Source organism: Alligator mississippiensis, chromosome 5, assembly GCF_030867095.1.
Source record: "Alligator mississippiensis isolate rAllMis1 chromosome 5, rAllMis1, whole genome shotgun sequence".
Taxonomy (NCBI): domain Eukaryota; kingdom Metazoa; phylum Chordata; order Crocodylia; family Alligatoridae; genus Alligator; species Alligator mississippiensis.
Window position 1 is genome coordinate 191,129,504 of NC_081828.1, and position 17,300 is coordinate 191,146,803.

At 48.6% G+C, this 17,300-nt stretch overlaps 1 long non-coding RNA gene across 4 annotated transcripts in view; it reads right to left on the minus strand.

Moving 5' to 3' along the window:
• The window catches only part of LOC109285871 (uncharacterized), a 310,547-nt gene that overhangs the window by 223,619 nt on the left and 69,628 nt on the right, over window positions 1-17,300 (minus strand). The gene's annotated exons all lie outside the window — the stretch shown is intronic.

The following is a 17,300-nucleotide window of genomic DNA, read 5'->3' on the forward strand; positions in this document are numbered from 1 at the left end:
CACATTTACTTGATGGTTATTTAAGACAATAACCCCTCAAAAACCCCAAGTTTTCACTCCTCCAAATTCAGGCCACAATCATAAAATTCCACCAAAATTTGAAAGTTGCATGCTTCTTGTAAATATTTTTCACAGCCATCATCAGCTTCTGGTTGGAGCAGCCCTTCTAGGTTGCAATGGAGACCTGTTACAGGTCATGCAAGGTGAGGAGCTGCTTGAAAAGACTTATGGGGGGACAAAAATCTCTCGGATTTGCTTGTGATTTCCTTTGTCTACCTTCTTACCTTTCCCATTTCACAGATCACAATTAATTTCTAATCTACTGGAATTTCTAACATATCCATCAGGATGAAATCTATGCCCTACAGAAGACCACCATAAAAAAAAACTCCAATATACTTTTCAGACAGGTATTTAGACAGCTAAAAAAACTACTGAGAGGGGGCTGTGACTGTCTGCAGGAAAAAACCCAATGCATTAAGCAACCAAGAACACAGAGATGGGTGGTTACTCAAACCAAATCATTATGGAACCCCTTTCTGCTCCCCAGCATTTTTAATACTATAAAAGTGTTTTGTTTGAAAACAAATAACAGGCAAATATATATGCATACAGCTTTTGTAGATGCAGAATTTTCATTAGCTGTAATAGGAGTGGACCAGCTAAAACCAGTTGTGCAACAAGTTGAGTAAATGCCCTTCAGATATGAAGCAAAGTGCTTTTTCTACAAGACAAGCTAGAGCTCAGACAAGCCACAAAGATTCCTTCTATAAATAAAGGCTTGTACTTAAAAGATAAGGTCAATGGAACAGAACATTGAGACTGGATAATAGTCTCATGGTGCCAGATAAATGCCAAGGCATTTACAGAAAATAAAACTGAAGGCAAAGCCAAGACAGGTATTGTTGACATAGATCATTTCCCAGTAGCAATGTTCAGCACCATTAACATTATTTGCTGTTGAACCCAATGGCGTACTGAAAATATTCACAATAAATAAATGAGTGTTGCTAGTGGACAGGCAAGAGTCCCTAGTACACTGAGAGCAAGATTATACCTTCATCCAGACACAGGTGTTGGAGGAAAGAGGAGACACACTCCTCAAGCACTGAGGCCTGGTGAGTTTCGGTAGTCAGATAGTCTGATCTTGCTTAAACTAATGGAAATCAGGAGCAAATCAATTAAAATCAGGAGCTACATAGGCGTAAATCTGGTAAAGAAGAGGAACAAATATTTCTGAAGGGGATGGTCAAGCACTGAAACATTGAAAGGCTTAGCCAACACTCCGATCAGTAAAGTTGTGTAGGGTTGCGTCTTTGACGGCTTTTGGTTCTAAATCCTAGTAGTTTCTTCAGGGATTAGACATATTTTGTGCTCCAGCCAATCTACAAACCATTTTATTCATAACAACATCATTTATTTTATTGAATAGCTGTTTTAGTTTGTTACTTATAAATAAATCTGTTCAACCATTCAGAGATTTGGTGGCTGCCAGACACCAAATGCAGTCGATTAATGTAATTTACAATAGTGGAAATCTATTGCCCTGACTATCTTGGTGTGTGCTTGGCAAAAAATGTTCTGGCACACCCTTTGAATACAGAGCCAGTGCAAATCGTTAGCACATCTAGCCCCAAATACTTTGAAATCCAAAAACAGCTCTGAGTCATGCTGGTTGCACTGTAAACTTTTACTGCATTTAAAAAAAAAAATCAATTGCAGTCTTAGGATTGTGAAAGTTATCTCTTTGTGTGCGTCAGCCATAGGAATGTGGTACATGCATCAAAATGATGGAGTAGAAGAAAAGGGCCACCCGGAGTGTGTCATTAAAGGAAAATAATTTCAGTATTGGGAACGTACAGCAGATCATCAATCAGGTTTACCTTTGTCTGTGCTGTATACCCAGCTGGATTTTCCTGCTCTACAGAGATGAAGCTATAAATGCCTTTGATGTATATTAAATATAAACACTTTATAAAAACAACACTGGAGGGGAAATATATAATGGTCTACCCTTAATCTGCCTGTGCCCCTAAAGGTATGTGTTTCCATGGTCACTGTATCTGCAGGCCAGTCTAGCCAGAGAACTGCAGAAAGGCCTCAAAAAGACTGACAGTTGCTGATGAGGGTTTCCAGAAAACTCTAATCTGGAAGGTCAGGATTCGTTTTCGACAGAAACCATCAGTCATTCTTTCATGAATGATCCCTGTGATCCTGGTGTTTAAGCTGCAGGGACAGTATACTTATAGCTAAAGCTCTAGAAAAAATAAATTACTCCAGGTTTTTGTGTGGTTAGTGATAATGGATAATCTTCATTTACATTATGTAGTGACAGTCGCAAGTGTTTTTCCAACCCTGGGGAAAAAATTGAGGGCTTTACCCAGGTAATGTATTTAAACCTAAAGGCCTACTCTGTCAATAATCAGTCCTTACTCAGGAAAAATTCCAACTGCATTCCAAAAGAAGTTTTTCCTATGTAAATTCTGATTAATACCCAGGGAAAAACTAGAAGATTTGGCCCATTGTTCAAAATCTACTGTTTTACTCAGGCAAAATTCATATCCATGCCACTGGATTTGATAATATTTGGGGCTTAATGTGCTAATGGTGCATTCTGGCACTTCATTTACAACAAGTGTCAGGCACTTTTTGCCAGCACACATTGAGTGAGGCAATGGATTTTCAGTATTGTCAAGTATATTAGATGCATTTGATGCCAGGCAACTGCAAGACCATTGAAGCAATGCACTTATAAACTAGTTTTTAGACTCAAGGCACCCCTTAGAAATGCCAGCCCATTACTTTTCACTAATTTTTTGACCACAGAAAAATAATAGAGCAATTTTTCTGTTGCAAAAACTCAGAAAGACCACAACAAGTGAGAATGTTTTTAACTCTGTGAATTCCTGCTTGAAATCTTTGGGTTTACCGTGTATATCACGTTTGCACAGCTAACAGTACAAACATTCAGTGGCACTCTGCAGCACCCTTGAAAGAATCTCAGAGCACCCTGGTGGAGAACCACTGTTATACATGTTCTACTGACATCAGTGAAAGTTTCACTTGAAGGATGAGCTGCAGGATTGGACCCTTTGTATGTAATAAAATGCTGCTGCCTCTGGAATAGAAATGGACAGCTCAGCACATTGCCTAATAAAAAAGTGTTTTGGAAGTGAAGTTTCATAGTTGGTAGGGTCGGAAGGGACCTCAGAACATCAAGTCTGAATCCCTGCCATGGGCAGGAAAGGATGCTGGGGTCAAATGACCCCAGCTAGGTGGCTGTCTAGCCCCCTTTTGAAGACCCCAAGGGTAGGGGCAAGCACCACTTCCCTTGGAAGTTGGTTCCAGCTCCTAGCTGCCCTGACTGTGAAGTAGTGCCTCCTCATGTCTAGCCTGAATCTACTCTCGGTCAACTTATGACCATTGTTCCTCATTACTCCCAGTAGTGCTTGGGGGAATGGGGACTCTTCCATTGCCTGCTGGTCTCCCTTGCCCAGTTTATAGACAGCCACCAGATCCCCTCTCAGCCTTCTTTTGTGGAGGCTGAACAGGTTCAGGTCCCGTAGCCTCTTCTCATAGGGCCTGCCCTGCTGCCCCCTGGTCATGCGAGTGGCCCTCCTCTGGACCCTCTCGATGCTGTCCACATCCCTCCTGAAGTGCGGTGCCCAGAACTGGATGCAGTACTCCAACTGCAGCCTGACTAACGTCACATAGAGGAGGAGGATCACCTCCTTGGACCTGCTCGTGATGCATCTATGGATGCATGACAAAGTGCAGTTAGCCTTTCTGACCACGTCCCCACATTGGCGGCCCATGTTCATCTTGGAATCAGTAGTGATTCCAAGATCCTTCTCTGCCTCTGTGCTGATGAGAAGGGAGTTCCCCAGCCTGTAGGTATGCTGCTGGTTCTTCCTCCTCAGGTGCAACACCTTGCACTTGTCCATATTGACGCCCATCCTATTCTCATCCGCCCACCTCTGTAACCTGTCCAGATCTGGTTGTAGCCTGTCCCTCTCTTCTAGCATGCTCACTTCTCCACACATCTTAGTGTCATCTGCGAACTTGAACAAGGTGCTTTTCACCCCCTCATACAAGTCACAGATGAAGATATTTAACAGGGCGGGCCCAAGGACCGAGCCCTGGGGAACCCCACTGCCCACATCCCTCCAGGTCGAAAATGGACCGTCCATCACCACCCTCTGGGTGTGGCCCTCCAGCCAATTTGGGACCCATCTGACTGTGTAGGCATCGACACCACAGACACCTAATTTTTATTTTTTATTTTTTTGTGAAATGGTGGAAAGGGCAGAGTGAATCCCTACAGCTCACTGTGTGTGACCTGTAGCATCTATATATGAACAGACTGGTTTCATTTAATATATCTGTTATTGCAAATATAACCTTTCCACACCCCTGGACATGGCATGACCCACTGCAACGATTCCTTTCTGAGCCATTACAAAGCAGAAATAAGATGAGTGACTCGCTTAACTTGCAAGTGCCTTTCCACTAATCGTGAAGTCCTACCTGAACCTTGATAGGTGATCACCAGCTGGAGCTACCTCCTTTTTTGGGTGTCCATCATGAGATTCCTCAAATCAGTGGCCATTTTGAAAAATACAGGGACAAATGACTTTTTCAAAAGCCTTCAAATATCATCTCTTTGTTATTATTAGCATTTTAACTCAGAATTCACAATACCACACTCTTGTTTTGAAAAGGTTTCAGATCAGACAAAAAAAAAAGGATAGGTTGTCAAATTTAAACAGGGACTAACTGGGTTTGGATCTCCACCTCCAGCTAGGTGGATAATGATGGTCTCTACTTTTCTCTGCAGAACCTAGGATTGAACATCGCCAAAGGAGATTTGATTGGCCAATGGTCTGCTCTGGTACAGCAGATCCTATGTTCCCAAATATTAGGACTTTATGCAGTTAGAACATCCTACTGTGAAGGTCTTTGAACTGAAGCCCACCAAAACAAGCAGAACAAGAAAATGTCTTAAAAGCTGTTCCCCTGCTGCATGACTCTGAGTTGCTGGAAGAATTCATAGTAATAGCTAATGATAAAATACATCTGATTTTGACTAGTCAAGGTACAGTTCAATTCAGCATCATCTTCAAAACCACTTAGGCTTACAGAAGTAAGTCTGAGCCCTTATATCTACCCCCAACCCTGGAATGAGAGGGCCTTCACTGCCATGGGAACACTAGAGTGGTACTGTGCACAGAGAGCCAGCATTCAGGAGCTGGCATTGAGTGGAAACTCAAGGCCCACACTACGTGAGCACTGGGAACCAGGAAACAAGCGCTGTGCAGTTGCACCCACAGCTCCCCCACAGAGGACTGTACAGAGAAGCAACAGGTCTTATGGCAGTTCTAAGGTTGCAGAAACAGCTGTAGAAGAGCTCTGTTGTCTGCCCACACCACAGGGAAGGATTTCTCTCCCCTTGAGTGCAACAGAACCCACTATGCTATGCCCTCGTACTGGGGCTTCAGTTTACAGTTTGGACAGCATTGCAGCCCTTACCCTGCCAAAACCCAACAAAGAACCAATTTGGGGCTCACAACAAAACACAGCTGAAGAGGATAACTCAACTAATGTGGCATGTATTTCCTTTGTGTGCACTGTGATCTTTTTACTCCCTCTTCTAGGATTTAATATGTGACAGTTGGAAATACTGATGTTAGCAGTATTCCCCAAAGCAGAAATTTTCCCTGTGGTGCACAAACAAGGAGGTTGCAGGAATCTTGGGTTGGATTTCATAGTTGGTAGGGTCAGAAAGGACCTGAGGAGATCATCTAGTCCAACCCCCTGCCATGACAGGAAAGAGTACTGGGGTCAAACAACCCTGGCCAGATGTTTGTCTAACCTCCTTTTAAAGACCCCCAGGGTAGGAGCCAGCACCACTTCTTTTGAAAGTTGGTTCCAGGTCCTAACCACCCTGACCGTGAAATAGCGCTTCCTAATGTCTAGCCTGAAACTACCCTCCACTAGCTTGTGTCCGTTGTTTCTCATAACTCCCAGGAGTGCTTGGGGAAACAGGGACTCTCCCAATGCCTGCTGGTCCCCCTTGACTAGTTTGTAGACTGCCAGTAAATCCCCTCTCAGCCTTCTCTTTTGGAGGCTGAATAGGTTCAGGTCCCTCAGCGTCTCCTCGTAGGGCCTGCCCTGCTGACCCCTGATCATGCGGGTGGCCCTCCTTTGGACCCTCTCCATATTGACCACATCCCTCCTGAAGTGCAGTGCCCAGAACTGAACACAGTACTCCAGCTGAGGCCTGACCAGTGTCGCACAGAGGGGGAGGATCACCTCCTTGGACCTGCTTGAGATGCATCTGTGGATGCATGACAAGGTGTGGTTGGCCTTCCTGACCGTGTCCCCACACTGTCGGCCCATGTTCATTTTGGCATCAATAATGACTCCAAGATCCTTTTCTGCCTCAACACTGGTGAGAAGGGAGTTCCCCAGCCTGTAGGTATGCTGCTGGTTCTTCCTCCCCAGGTGCATTACCCTGCACTTGTCAGTGTTGAACCCCATCCTGTTCTCTTCAGCCCACCCCTGTAACCTGTCAAGATCTGCTTGCAGCCTGTCCCTTCCTACTAGCGTACCCACTTCACCCCACATCTTAGTGTCATCTGTGAACTTCAACAGGGTGCTTTCTACCCCCTCGCCCAAGTCACTGATGAAGATGTTGAATAGTGTGGGCCTGAGGACCGAGCTTTGGGGAACCCCACTGCCTACATCCCTCCAGGTCGAATAAGACCCGTCCACCACCACCCTCTGGGTGCAGCCCTCCAGCCAATTAGTGACCCATCTGACCGTGTAGGCACCAACACCACTGTCTCCAAATTTCTTACTGAGAATGGGGTGAGAGACCATGTTGAAGGCCTTCCTGAAGTCCAGAAAAACTATATCCAGTGTGACACCTGCATCCAAGGACTTGGTGACCTGGTCATAGAAGGCCACCAGGTTGGTTTGGCAAGACCTGCCCCTAATGAACCCATGCTGGTTGTCCCTGAGCATAACCTCCCCTGCTGGCCCTTCCTGGACATGTGCCAGGATAATTCTTTCGAAAAGCTTCCCCAGGACCGAGGTAAGACTCACGGGCCTATAGTTTCCTGGGTCCTCCTTCCTCCCTTTTTTGAAGATGGGGACCACATTGGCCTTTTTCCAGTCCTCTGGCACATCGCCCGAGCACCATGAGTGCTCGTAGAGCTATGCCAGAGGTCCCGCAATGACCCCTGCTAGTTCCTTCAGCACTCTGGGGTGGAGATCATCAGGACCTGTGGATTTAAATACATCTAGTCCCTCCAGAAGTTCCCTGACAAGGTCCTCATTAACCCTAGGCCTGGGTGTGCCACCCACAGGGCCCTCGGGGCGGGGGCCAGTGGGGGAGATATCTGGGTCCCTCCTCAGAAATACGGAGGCAAAGAAATTGTTGAATATGTCAGCTTTACCGTCAGGTGAGATGACCGGATTTCCTAGCGTGTCCTGCAGAGGCCCCACGTTACTTGGTACCTTCTTTTGCCCCCCTATGTATTTGAAAAAGGGCTTCTTGTTGTCCTTGATCTGGGTCACTAGTCCCAGCTCCATTTCTGCCTTGGCCTTCCTGACCGCCCCCCTACATTCCCGAGCTACCGAGGTATAGCCATCTCTTGTGATGGCCCCTCCCTTCCAATGGGTGTACGCCTCCTTTTCTGTTTGGAGACGTTCCCGGATGCTTTTGGTGAGCCATGGGGGCCTTTGCGCCCTCTTGCCCCCTTTGATTCGTGTAGGAATTGCTTCCCTTTGAGCTTGGAGGATCGTCTCCTTAAGGAGCAACCTCTCCTCTTGGACACTAAACTCCCTCCAGCTCTGGGACCTCAGTGCTTCCCCCACTAGTTTTCTTACCTCATTAAAGTCCGCCCTCCTGAAGTCAAGGGCTGCTGCCTTGCTGGAGGCTTTTCCCACCTTGCACTGGATGGTGAATTCCAGCAGACGATGATCGCTATCGCCCAGGTGGTCGAGCACCTGCAGACCCATACCAGGTCGTCGCTCGTGGCCAGGACCAAATCCAACAAGGCGTCTCCCCTGGTGGGGCTGTGTACCTCCTGGGTTAGATGGAGGTCCTGTATGTCAGTTAAGAACCTGCATGAGCAGTCAGACCTGGCTGTCTGCTCCTCACAGCAGATGTCTAGCAAGTTTAGGTCACCCATGATGACCATATCCTTGGACCTAACTATCTCCGTGAGCTGACTTAAGAATTCCTGGTCTCGATCTTCTCCTTGGTTGGGTGGTCTGCAGTAGACCCCCACCGTGTTAAGTCCCTTTCTCCCTGACCCCCTTGTACTCTAACCCATAGCACTTCCGTTTGCTCCTCCTCTGACCCAGTGATATACATTGTGGATGTGTGTTGCTCCTTGACATACAGCGCCACACCCCCACCCTTCCTACCTGTCCTATCTTTCCTGTAGAGCCTGTAGCCCTTGATCTTCACTGCCCAGTCATGCAGTGGGATTTGACTGACCTAAGTGCTTCAGGGTAAAGCTATGCATTACATTTAGACTAGGGGTGCTCCGATAGAGATTTGGGGGGCCAATACCTTAGCCGATATTTAAGGAGACATATCGGCCGATACCGATCTGATACAGCTGCTATCAGCTGGTAAGTCCAGTGTGGTGGAAGGGGAGGGGGAAGGAAGAGGCGTGGGGGGACAGATCAACACTGTCTCATGGTGAGGGAGGGGGCAGGGGCAGGCACTGCCCAGCTGGGGGGGGAGAGGGGCAGGATGGAGGTGCAGCTCGTGGGGTGGGGGTGGCTCCTGCTGCTGCTTACACCCCAGGAGGGGGGTGCCCTCAGATCTGTGCTGCGCAGGGTGGGCTGCTGCTGCAGGGTGGAGCTGGAGCTGGGGCTGCACGAGGTGTTTCTTGGCAGGGGCTGGGCTCAGAGAGGGCCCCGGCAACACTGGGAGGGGGGCTGCAGCCACCCCAAATTTTGCCGCAGCTCTGCTCCCAGCCCCACACTGCCGCCCAGTGCAGCCACAGCTTTTCCCAGTGCTTGGGTAGAGGCAGGGCATTGAGCCAGACCTGCACCAGGTGGTGGGCAGCAGTACAGGGCTGGGAGCAGAGCTGCGGCAAAATCTGGGGTGGCTGCAGCTTCCTCTCAACACCACTGGAGCCTGCTCTGAGCCCAGCCCCCACCAAGAAAAGCCCCGTGCAGCCCCAGCTCTAGCTCCACCCCACAGCTGCAGCCCGCCATGCAGATCTGGGGGTACACACACCCCTTCGCCCTCCCAGGGTGCAAGCAGCAGTGGGAGCCACTGCTACCCCCCTGGGCAGCTCCTCCATCCCCCCCCGGGCAGCACCTTCCCCTGCCCCCTCCCTCACTGTGGTGGGGCATTGATCTGCACCCCCACAGCCCTTCCCTCCCCCCTCTCCTTCCGACTTAGCAGCTAGAGGCAGCTCTCCACACTGCCAGCTCTGCTCCATGCTGTGCTGTGGCTAGATGCAGCATGGGCATTTACCAGCCAAAGTATCAACCCCATTGGGCTGATATCCGATATATACAATTTTCTTTATATCAGTACCAATCTGATATTGGACTGATGTATCGGTGCACCTCTAATTTAGACCATACTATGGGCACTTAGAACATAAACATCCTTAAATTAAAGCTTGTTAACTTGTAAGAGCCTCCTGAGTGTCTCAAAGTTATACCACTTCAGGTGAGGGTTAACTTCACCCAGGGCAGGGGGTTGGACTCAATGATCTGCTGAGGTCCCTTTCAACCCCAAAAATCTATGAAATCTATGAAATTTTGGGTCATGGTACTTAGCTCATGTTAAGGTAACTTCAGTCTGTTCCATGGAGATAAAACACGCAATTTGAAGTCCTCCAGCATCCCAGGATCCACTACTCCCAAGCCCCCTATGCATCCTGGCTCCTACCCATGTTCCTTCTTGCCTGCCCTGTAGTGGCAAGTCAGAGTCGTGCAGGCAAGAAACAGTACTAACCTTTAACGCGTGACCACTCAAAGCACATTCTAACTTTAACACTGCTTATTATGCTACAGATTTCGTATGGTCTAAGTGTAACATGCATCTTCAACCTTGCCTAATAGGGTATCAGTGTAGCACCTGTGCTGAGTCAGCAGTTTTTCCCTGGAATCCCTGACCAAACTACCAGAGGCCCAAGCTGAACAGTTGCTCTAACTATAACAAGGGGTTTCTGTTTTGTGCATGTAGTTTGTTCATTCCAATCAAGTTTATTTTTGCTACTTGGCCAGCACCAACATGAACAAAACTACCTAGCTAGTGTTTTTTGTGCATAGCTCCACAGCTAGCAAATCTGATGTCAAGAGATTAAAGTAATAAACAGTGAGACAACAGCAGGTTTGTGCAAAAAAAGTAACTTTGGGGTCTTAAATGACTACAGGTGTGCATAGATAAAATAGGGGCCCTAAATTGAAGCGGTGGGTTTTAAAAAACAATGCTTCAATTTAGGGCTGATTAAACCCTTGTGTCGTGAACACACCTTACCTGCCTCTCTGGCAGGGAGAGGAGGGTAAGCTGCCAGCAGACAGTGGTCTCTGGGCTGTGGGGGTGGGACTGGTGCTTCCCTCCACGGCAGCAATACCACCCCCCCCCCCCCGCCCAGGCAGCACCTGCCCGCAGGCACCTGGCTCAGGCAGTTCTGGGGGGTACCGTAGCCATGGAGGGAAGCACCAGGCCCCCACGCAGCTCAGGCAGGCTTCAGGAGGGGGGGAAAAAAAGATCAGGTTCGCCACTTTTCTTGGGTGGAACCTGCTTTCCCGGGCTGCTGCCAGGCTGCCTGCAGGGCTTCCTGCAGAGCTGTGGAGCTGCACAGAGCACGGTGCTTCACTCCACAGCTGTAGGGGCAGCTAAAGGGCAACTGATTGCTGCCCCTACAGCACATAAGGCACATAATGCCACCAAATTTCCTACAGTGGTTGGAATTAATGCACAATACATCGCTGAAGCATGCAAACACACGGCCTAATGCATTAAATGAGTAACAAACTGGATAAGTGTTCTGTTCCCAAAAGAATCAGAATGTTGGATCCATTCCAAGACATTTTCAGTGGGCATAAATATATTTCCCTAGCAACTTTTCAGTCACAGCATACCTCCTTTTCGAGATCCACTATCTATAATGCAGAAAGACTGTGAACCTGGCATAAAATGCTGATTAAGATGTCTAATGTCTAAAATTTCTGTAGATCCCTAGTTGCACTTCAACCTCCCTAATAAAGCATATCTCTGAGACCTTCTTTTAGAAGTAGGCCCTAAGTAAGTGAGTTACCTGCCCAAATCCCCTCCCATTCACATACCTGCCTCCAGCTCAAAAATCAATGAAGAATATTTTCTACCTGATGGGCTAGGGATAGAAGTTACACATAAACCAGTTTAAGTGATCAGAAATTGGTTTAAATCTGCAATAGAAGTTCACTGCACATAAGCCAGTTTCAAAATGGCTGGAACTGGTTTAAGATAAACCTGATTGAATGTATTATCAGACTTAACTGATTACGGTCACACCAGTTTACAGAACTTCTGTCCTAGACCCCTTCCTGGTTTCAGTTAAATCAGAGTCCCCCAGAATCCCAGAATGCTCTGCAGCCCTGAGATGGGCTGCACTGTCTGCTCCAGAGAGTAGGGCTGGTCCTGCCCCTCCACTCTCTAGCTGGAGCAGGGGTGGAGGCATGGCCAGACACCGGCCTGGCATGGCCCCCTGAGGCGAAGGAGGCAGGGAGGGGGCTTATTCCCCACTCCCAGTGGGGGACTGCAGCCAGGGTCTGCCAGCCTAGGCTGCTGCCTCTGCCTCTTGCCCCTGTACAGGCTGAGCATACCCTGACAGGAGCTACTGTGCCCTGGCCAGGTGGACCCTGGCTGGGATCCCTGCAGGGGAAAAGGGAGGAAGGGGGGAATATCCCCCGTCCCTGTCCCCTTCACCTCAGGGGGCCATGCTGGGCCTGCGTCTGTCCGTGCCTGACAGGGGCAGCAGCCCCAGTGGTGTCCCAGGGACTGCAATCCTCTTCCCAGTGGGAGGGCTGAGAGGGGGCTGTGCTGTGGGAGGGAGTGGGGTGGGCAGAGCTGCCACAGCCTGTGCAGGGCAGGCAGCAGTGGCAGGGCTGGGAAGGGTGGTTCCAGGAGCTAAGGTGAATTTTGGGGTGGCCATAGCCACCCAAGACTCTCCTAGTATTGCCCCCTGTAGCCACCTCTCCCAGCCCTTCCACCACTGCTCCTCACCCTGGCTCAACCCCCAGCCCCAGGCAAAGTGGGAGGATGGCAGGGCCAGGCTGGGCCGCAAGGCTGGGGCCCTTCCCAGTGGGCTGCAGCTCAGGCTTGGGCCACAGGAGCTGTGCACTCCTGATGCCCAGACCAGGCCAGGCTGTCAGGGAGCTGCTGAGGCAGCTCTGCAGAGCCGCTCTCCCTGACCCCACAGCAGGGGAAGAAGTGGGGTGGGGAGCCCTGCCTGCTGCAGCAGCTCCCTGACAGCCCAGCTTAGCCTGGGTACAGAGAGCCAGGGGCAATCCAGGTACACAGCTCTTGCAGTCCCAGGCCGTTGCAGCCAGCTGGGAAGGGCCCAGCCCCTCCACACCCACCCCTCAGCAATACCCATGCCCCAGCCCCAGCCCCAGGCAATGTAGGTAGATGGCAAGGCCAGGTTGGGCCAAGCTGTGGGGGCAGGGCCCTTCCCAGCTGGAGGCAGGGCTTAGACTGGGGTTGCAGGAGCTGTGCACCTGAATTGCTCCTGACTCCCCATACCCAGGCTCAGCCAAGCTGTCATGAAGGGCTCTCCTCCTCCTCCTCCCCTGCTATGAGGCTGAGGGTGGGGAACCTCTGTGTGGTGCTGCCTTAGGGCTCAGGGCTGGAGGGGCACAGCACTGGGTCCCACTGTAGGGCAGGGGGGAAAACCGGCCACTATGGGGCAGGGGAGGAAAAGCTGTGCTTCCAGTTCCCCATGCCCAGGCCAGGGCAGGCTGTCAGGGAGCCAGTCAGAGAGCAGGGCAAGGCTCTCTCCCCTTCCTCCTCCCCCACCACAGGACTTGGAGGGAGGAAGTCTGACCATGCCCCCGCTCTCACTACTCAACCCTTCAGTGCCAGCCAGGGGCCAGGGTCTGGCCATGCTCCCTCCCCCCTCCGAAAAGCCTGGCAAGGACTGCTTCTCCCCTCCCCCTCCAGGCACACCTGGGCTAGGGTCCCTGCATGCCAGGGTGAGGGTTTAACTCCCCCCCCAATCATACTCAGGCCTCCTGGGGACTGCCCCCTCCCACCAACTCAGCCTCTCTCAGCCACTGCAGAAGGTAAGGGAGGGCTCGCTCTAGTGCCCCCCCCCCCCCCCCCCCCCAGCTTCTGGCCTGAGCCACTGCAGACATGTGCCTGCTTTTCCAGAATCAAAAGTGAATGTCTATTCGCTTGCAAATCGATTCAATCTAGGCTGATTAGACTAACCTACAAAGACTGAATCAGTTCAAAATCTCAATTTGATGAGGCAAAAGGACTCTACTTAAAAATATTCTCATTGTTGCAGAAGACTGCACACAGGGGCAGGAAGATATATTTCATCATATTAACTAACTTACGGAGAGGGTTTTCAAGTTCACAAATAGTCTAATTCACATAAATCCTTTATTTTGCATCAGCTATAAGCAACTCTGGATTCTTGGCTGGTTTCCTTGCCAAATGAAAGCTCTGTTGATGCTTCATTACTGACCCAGCAAAGTTATTTGGTGTAGTTTTTATTGAAAAAAAATATGGGAAAGTATGTCACAAGTTGAGAAATCAAATGTAATTTGCTACTGCTCCACTTTAAGCACTAACAACAGAGAGCTAAGACATGAAGACTGCCAAAGGCTACTTCATTACTCTTGTTGACTGTCTTTTTTTTCAAGAGGGGGTAGAGAAGGAGTATTTTTTAGGACTAGAAAATGCACACCAGTTAGAAATGTGTCTCATAGCATTCAGTTAATGTTTTCTTGGATTTTTCTGTTGTTTTGCTGGTTCTATCAAGGAGGCTGATCTTTCCATTTTGTTTATATTTTCCTAATGCAAATTGTGACCATCTACCCTGGGAATATGATGAAGTCTTTCTTCACAAATGCAAAGAAGACAGGAAATTCATAACCATTCCCACAAAGAAGCTTTGCCTCTTACTAGATGTGATAATTCCATTAGCCAGATCCCAGACATCTGAATGCAGATCAGTAAGTGAGATTATTATATCATGTCAAATAAAGAGGCCTGTTTGAAGTGGGGCCCTTATGCTTCCTCCATCGTTCTGGCCCAAATTCTTCCGGCCTTACTTAGTCAATTAAAGTTTTGCAGAATTTGACTCGTCTTTCCCTCCCAAGCAATTATGCCTATCCAGTAACTATATTCAAATTCTGCACTCAGCTTCAGAATAGCTGTTCAGATCCACCAAAAGGGATGCATAAGACTAGATCCGCTGACCTAGTTCTTCACAGAGACTGCAGCTACCTCTGTGAGGCTCCCAGCCTCTGCTAGCTAAGACTGTTTAGACATGGCTTTCATACTTGATTGTTCATGGATACTAAATAGGGCCATCATTTTGCAAGGATGTATAAAGGCATGGGCATAATTTTACATACTATTAGCCATGCTATTGACATCTTATTACCATGTGATATTTTGTTACATGTGAAACAGCCAATTTCATTAAATACCAAATCCAAATTCTGCACTAACCGATCACAAGTTAGGAAAATTAAAAACATTCAAAGGAAAGTTATCATCATCCGTCATTTGCTCTGCCTCTTACACCTAACATTACTGAGATTTCAGGGGATGATGTGTAGGTTGGTGTCACAACCCAAAGTTGTGAGTTTTTGTTTGTGTGCACTTCGGCAACGCTAAATTATGTTCCCGCTAAATTGCGGCTTCCTTGCACGGCGGAGTTCTCTGCTGCGGAGAACTCCGGTGCAACGGGGAATTTCCCGCCAATTTGTAGCTTTCTTTGCATGGTGCATTTCTTTTGCATCTCAGAGATGCACGGTGCAAAGGAGTTCCCGCCATTTGTATGAGAGTTCGTGCCACATTATTGGCCAACTCTAATATATGCACATGTAACGGCTAGCGATTGGCTTGCTAGCCGTATAAAGGGCTTGGGTGGCTTCCGCCCAAGTTGGAGAGAAATCACTTGGAGAGAAATCACTTAAAGACCGTGAAGATCTCTAAGCGCTGCGGATCCTCACGGACCCAACGCATTTCTTAAGCAGGCAACAGAGGTCTAAACAGCCTCTGGCCTCTCCCTGTCACCGAGCGCAATCCTAGACGTATCCCTTTCCTATATACTCAATTTTCGAACCCACGGAGCCTTAACAACTCCGGGGCCTGAGAACCGAACAGAGCCCATGGAGCTTCGACAACTCCGTGGGAAAGAAATTGCCGAACCCGCAGAGCCTTAACAACTCCGGGGCCAAAGAACTGAATTTGTCGTAGTCCTCCAAAGAGGATTTAAGCGGAGCTGCACCTGGAAACTGTCCAGCCTACACCGCGACCATCTTGGGTGTAAGTAAATAATCTTTCAATCAACCATTACGCCTCTGTGACTAATTCTAGCCCGTGCGTGCCTTGCTGCCGCGCGGTCTCCTCCGACCCCGCGTGCCCGGGCTGCTGGCCACAGCCCGCGTGCGCAAAGACGGGCCCGGCTCGCCCCCGGCCCGCACAGTTGGTAGAGCAGCAGTGATAATGCTAGACACTTCTAAAGTGGTCTGCATCTCCAAAAGTTTTCCTTGGGAGAAAAGAGGGAGTTGGGAACAGTACTCTTACTTTTTACCCTTTTTACTAACAGCGGGACAATAGATGAAATAAAGAGTAACTTGCTCAAGGTCACACAACAAATTAGTAGTAGAACTAGGATGGAATTCACACTGGCTCCCAGTGTGCCATCCTTACTACCATATGTGATACATATTTGCATTGTATATGCTACACAGTACATAGGTATAAAAAAGGTCAACAGGACTATTTGTAAAGCAAAGTACTAGTCAAAGTTTGTCTATATGAGAAGGCTAAAAAAGGAAATAAGAATGGGCACAAAATTACAGCACAGTAACTACTTCACACTAACAGGTTCTAACAGGATGGTTTTCTCAAGAGTCCATGCAATGTAGGACCACTGTTACCATGCATTAAAAACATCATGCATAGTTACTAATACACTGTAAATTCACACCCTAGATGACTGTATACCAGCTTTCCCATGTATACAGGCAATGGTAGCTGAGTTTAGTCCACTCTAAATCTGAGGCTATACAAAGTAAAAGTTCTTCAGGTTATTAGATAGTCAGGCTCTGGTGCGATCCCACTGACATGCCTTACTTGAATGGCTAAAAAGCAAAGCAGGTACTATCTTTATATTCAGAAATACCAGTCCAGTAAGCAGTATATCTAGTTTAAGCACCTTGAAGCCTATAGAGAGTTGCTGTGTCCAGGGAAAGGGCCTGGGCAGGAGCAGGTGCATCCTGCAGATCAACACCTTGCTGTGCAGGTGGTGTTATCATCAGGGCTTTGGCTTCTTTGACTGTGGGATGTTCTTCCAAGAAGAAGGATTGCTGGGAAGAGATGGGATCCACATGATGAAGAAAGGAAAGAGCATCTTTGCAGACAGGCTTGCAAACCTAGTGAGAAGAGTTTTAAACCAGGTTCACCGTGGAGCGGAGATCAAAGCCCTGAGATAAGCGGGGAAGCAGGAAACCTGGAGAAAGAACAAACAGGAGAGGGCAACAGGGAGGTGTTGTCATACTTCCTGAGAAATCAGGGCAGTCAACAATTACCTCAGGTGCCTGTACACAAATGCACAAAGCCTGGGAAACAAGAAGGAAGAATTGGAAGTCCTTGTACAGTCACAGAACTATGATGTGTTTGGAATAACAGAGTCTTGGTGGGAGCTCACATGACTGGAGCATTGTCATGGATGGATACAAACTGTTCAGGAAGGCCAGGCAGGGGAGAAGAGGAGGAGGAGTTGCACTTTATGTAAAAGAGCCATACAATTGCTCAGAGCTCTAGTATGAAATTGGAGATGGGCCTGTTCAGAGTCTCTGGGTCAGGGTCAGAGGGGAAAGCAACAAGGGTGATGACGTGGTGGGGATCTGCTATAGGCAACTAGACCAGGAGGAAGTGGTAGATAAAACTTTTTCTTCAAACAGCCAGTGGAAGTTTCCTGATTGCAGGCTCTGGTTCTCATGGGGGACTTCAATCACCCAGACATATGCTGGGAGGGCAATACAGGAAGTTTAGCAAAGTTTCTGGGGACAACTTCCTGCTGCAAGTG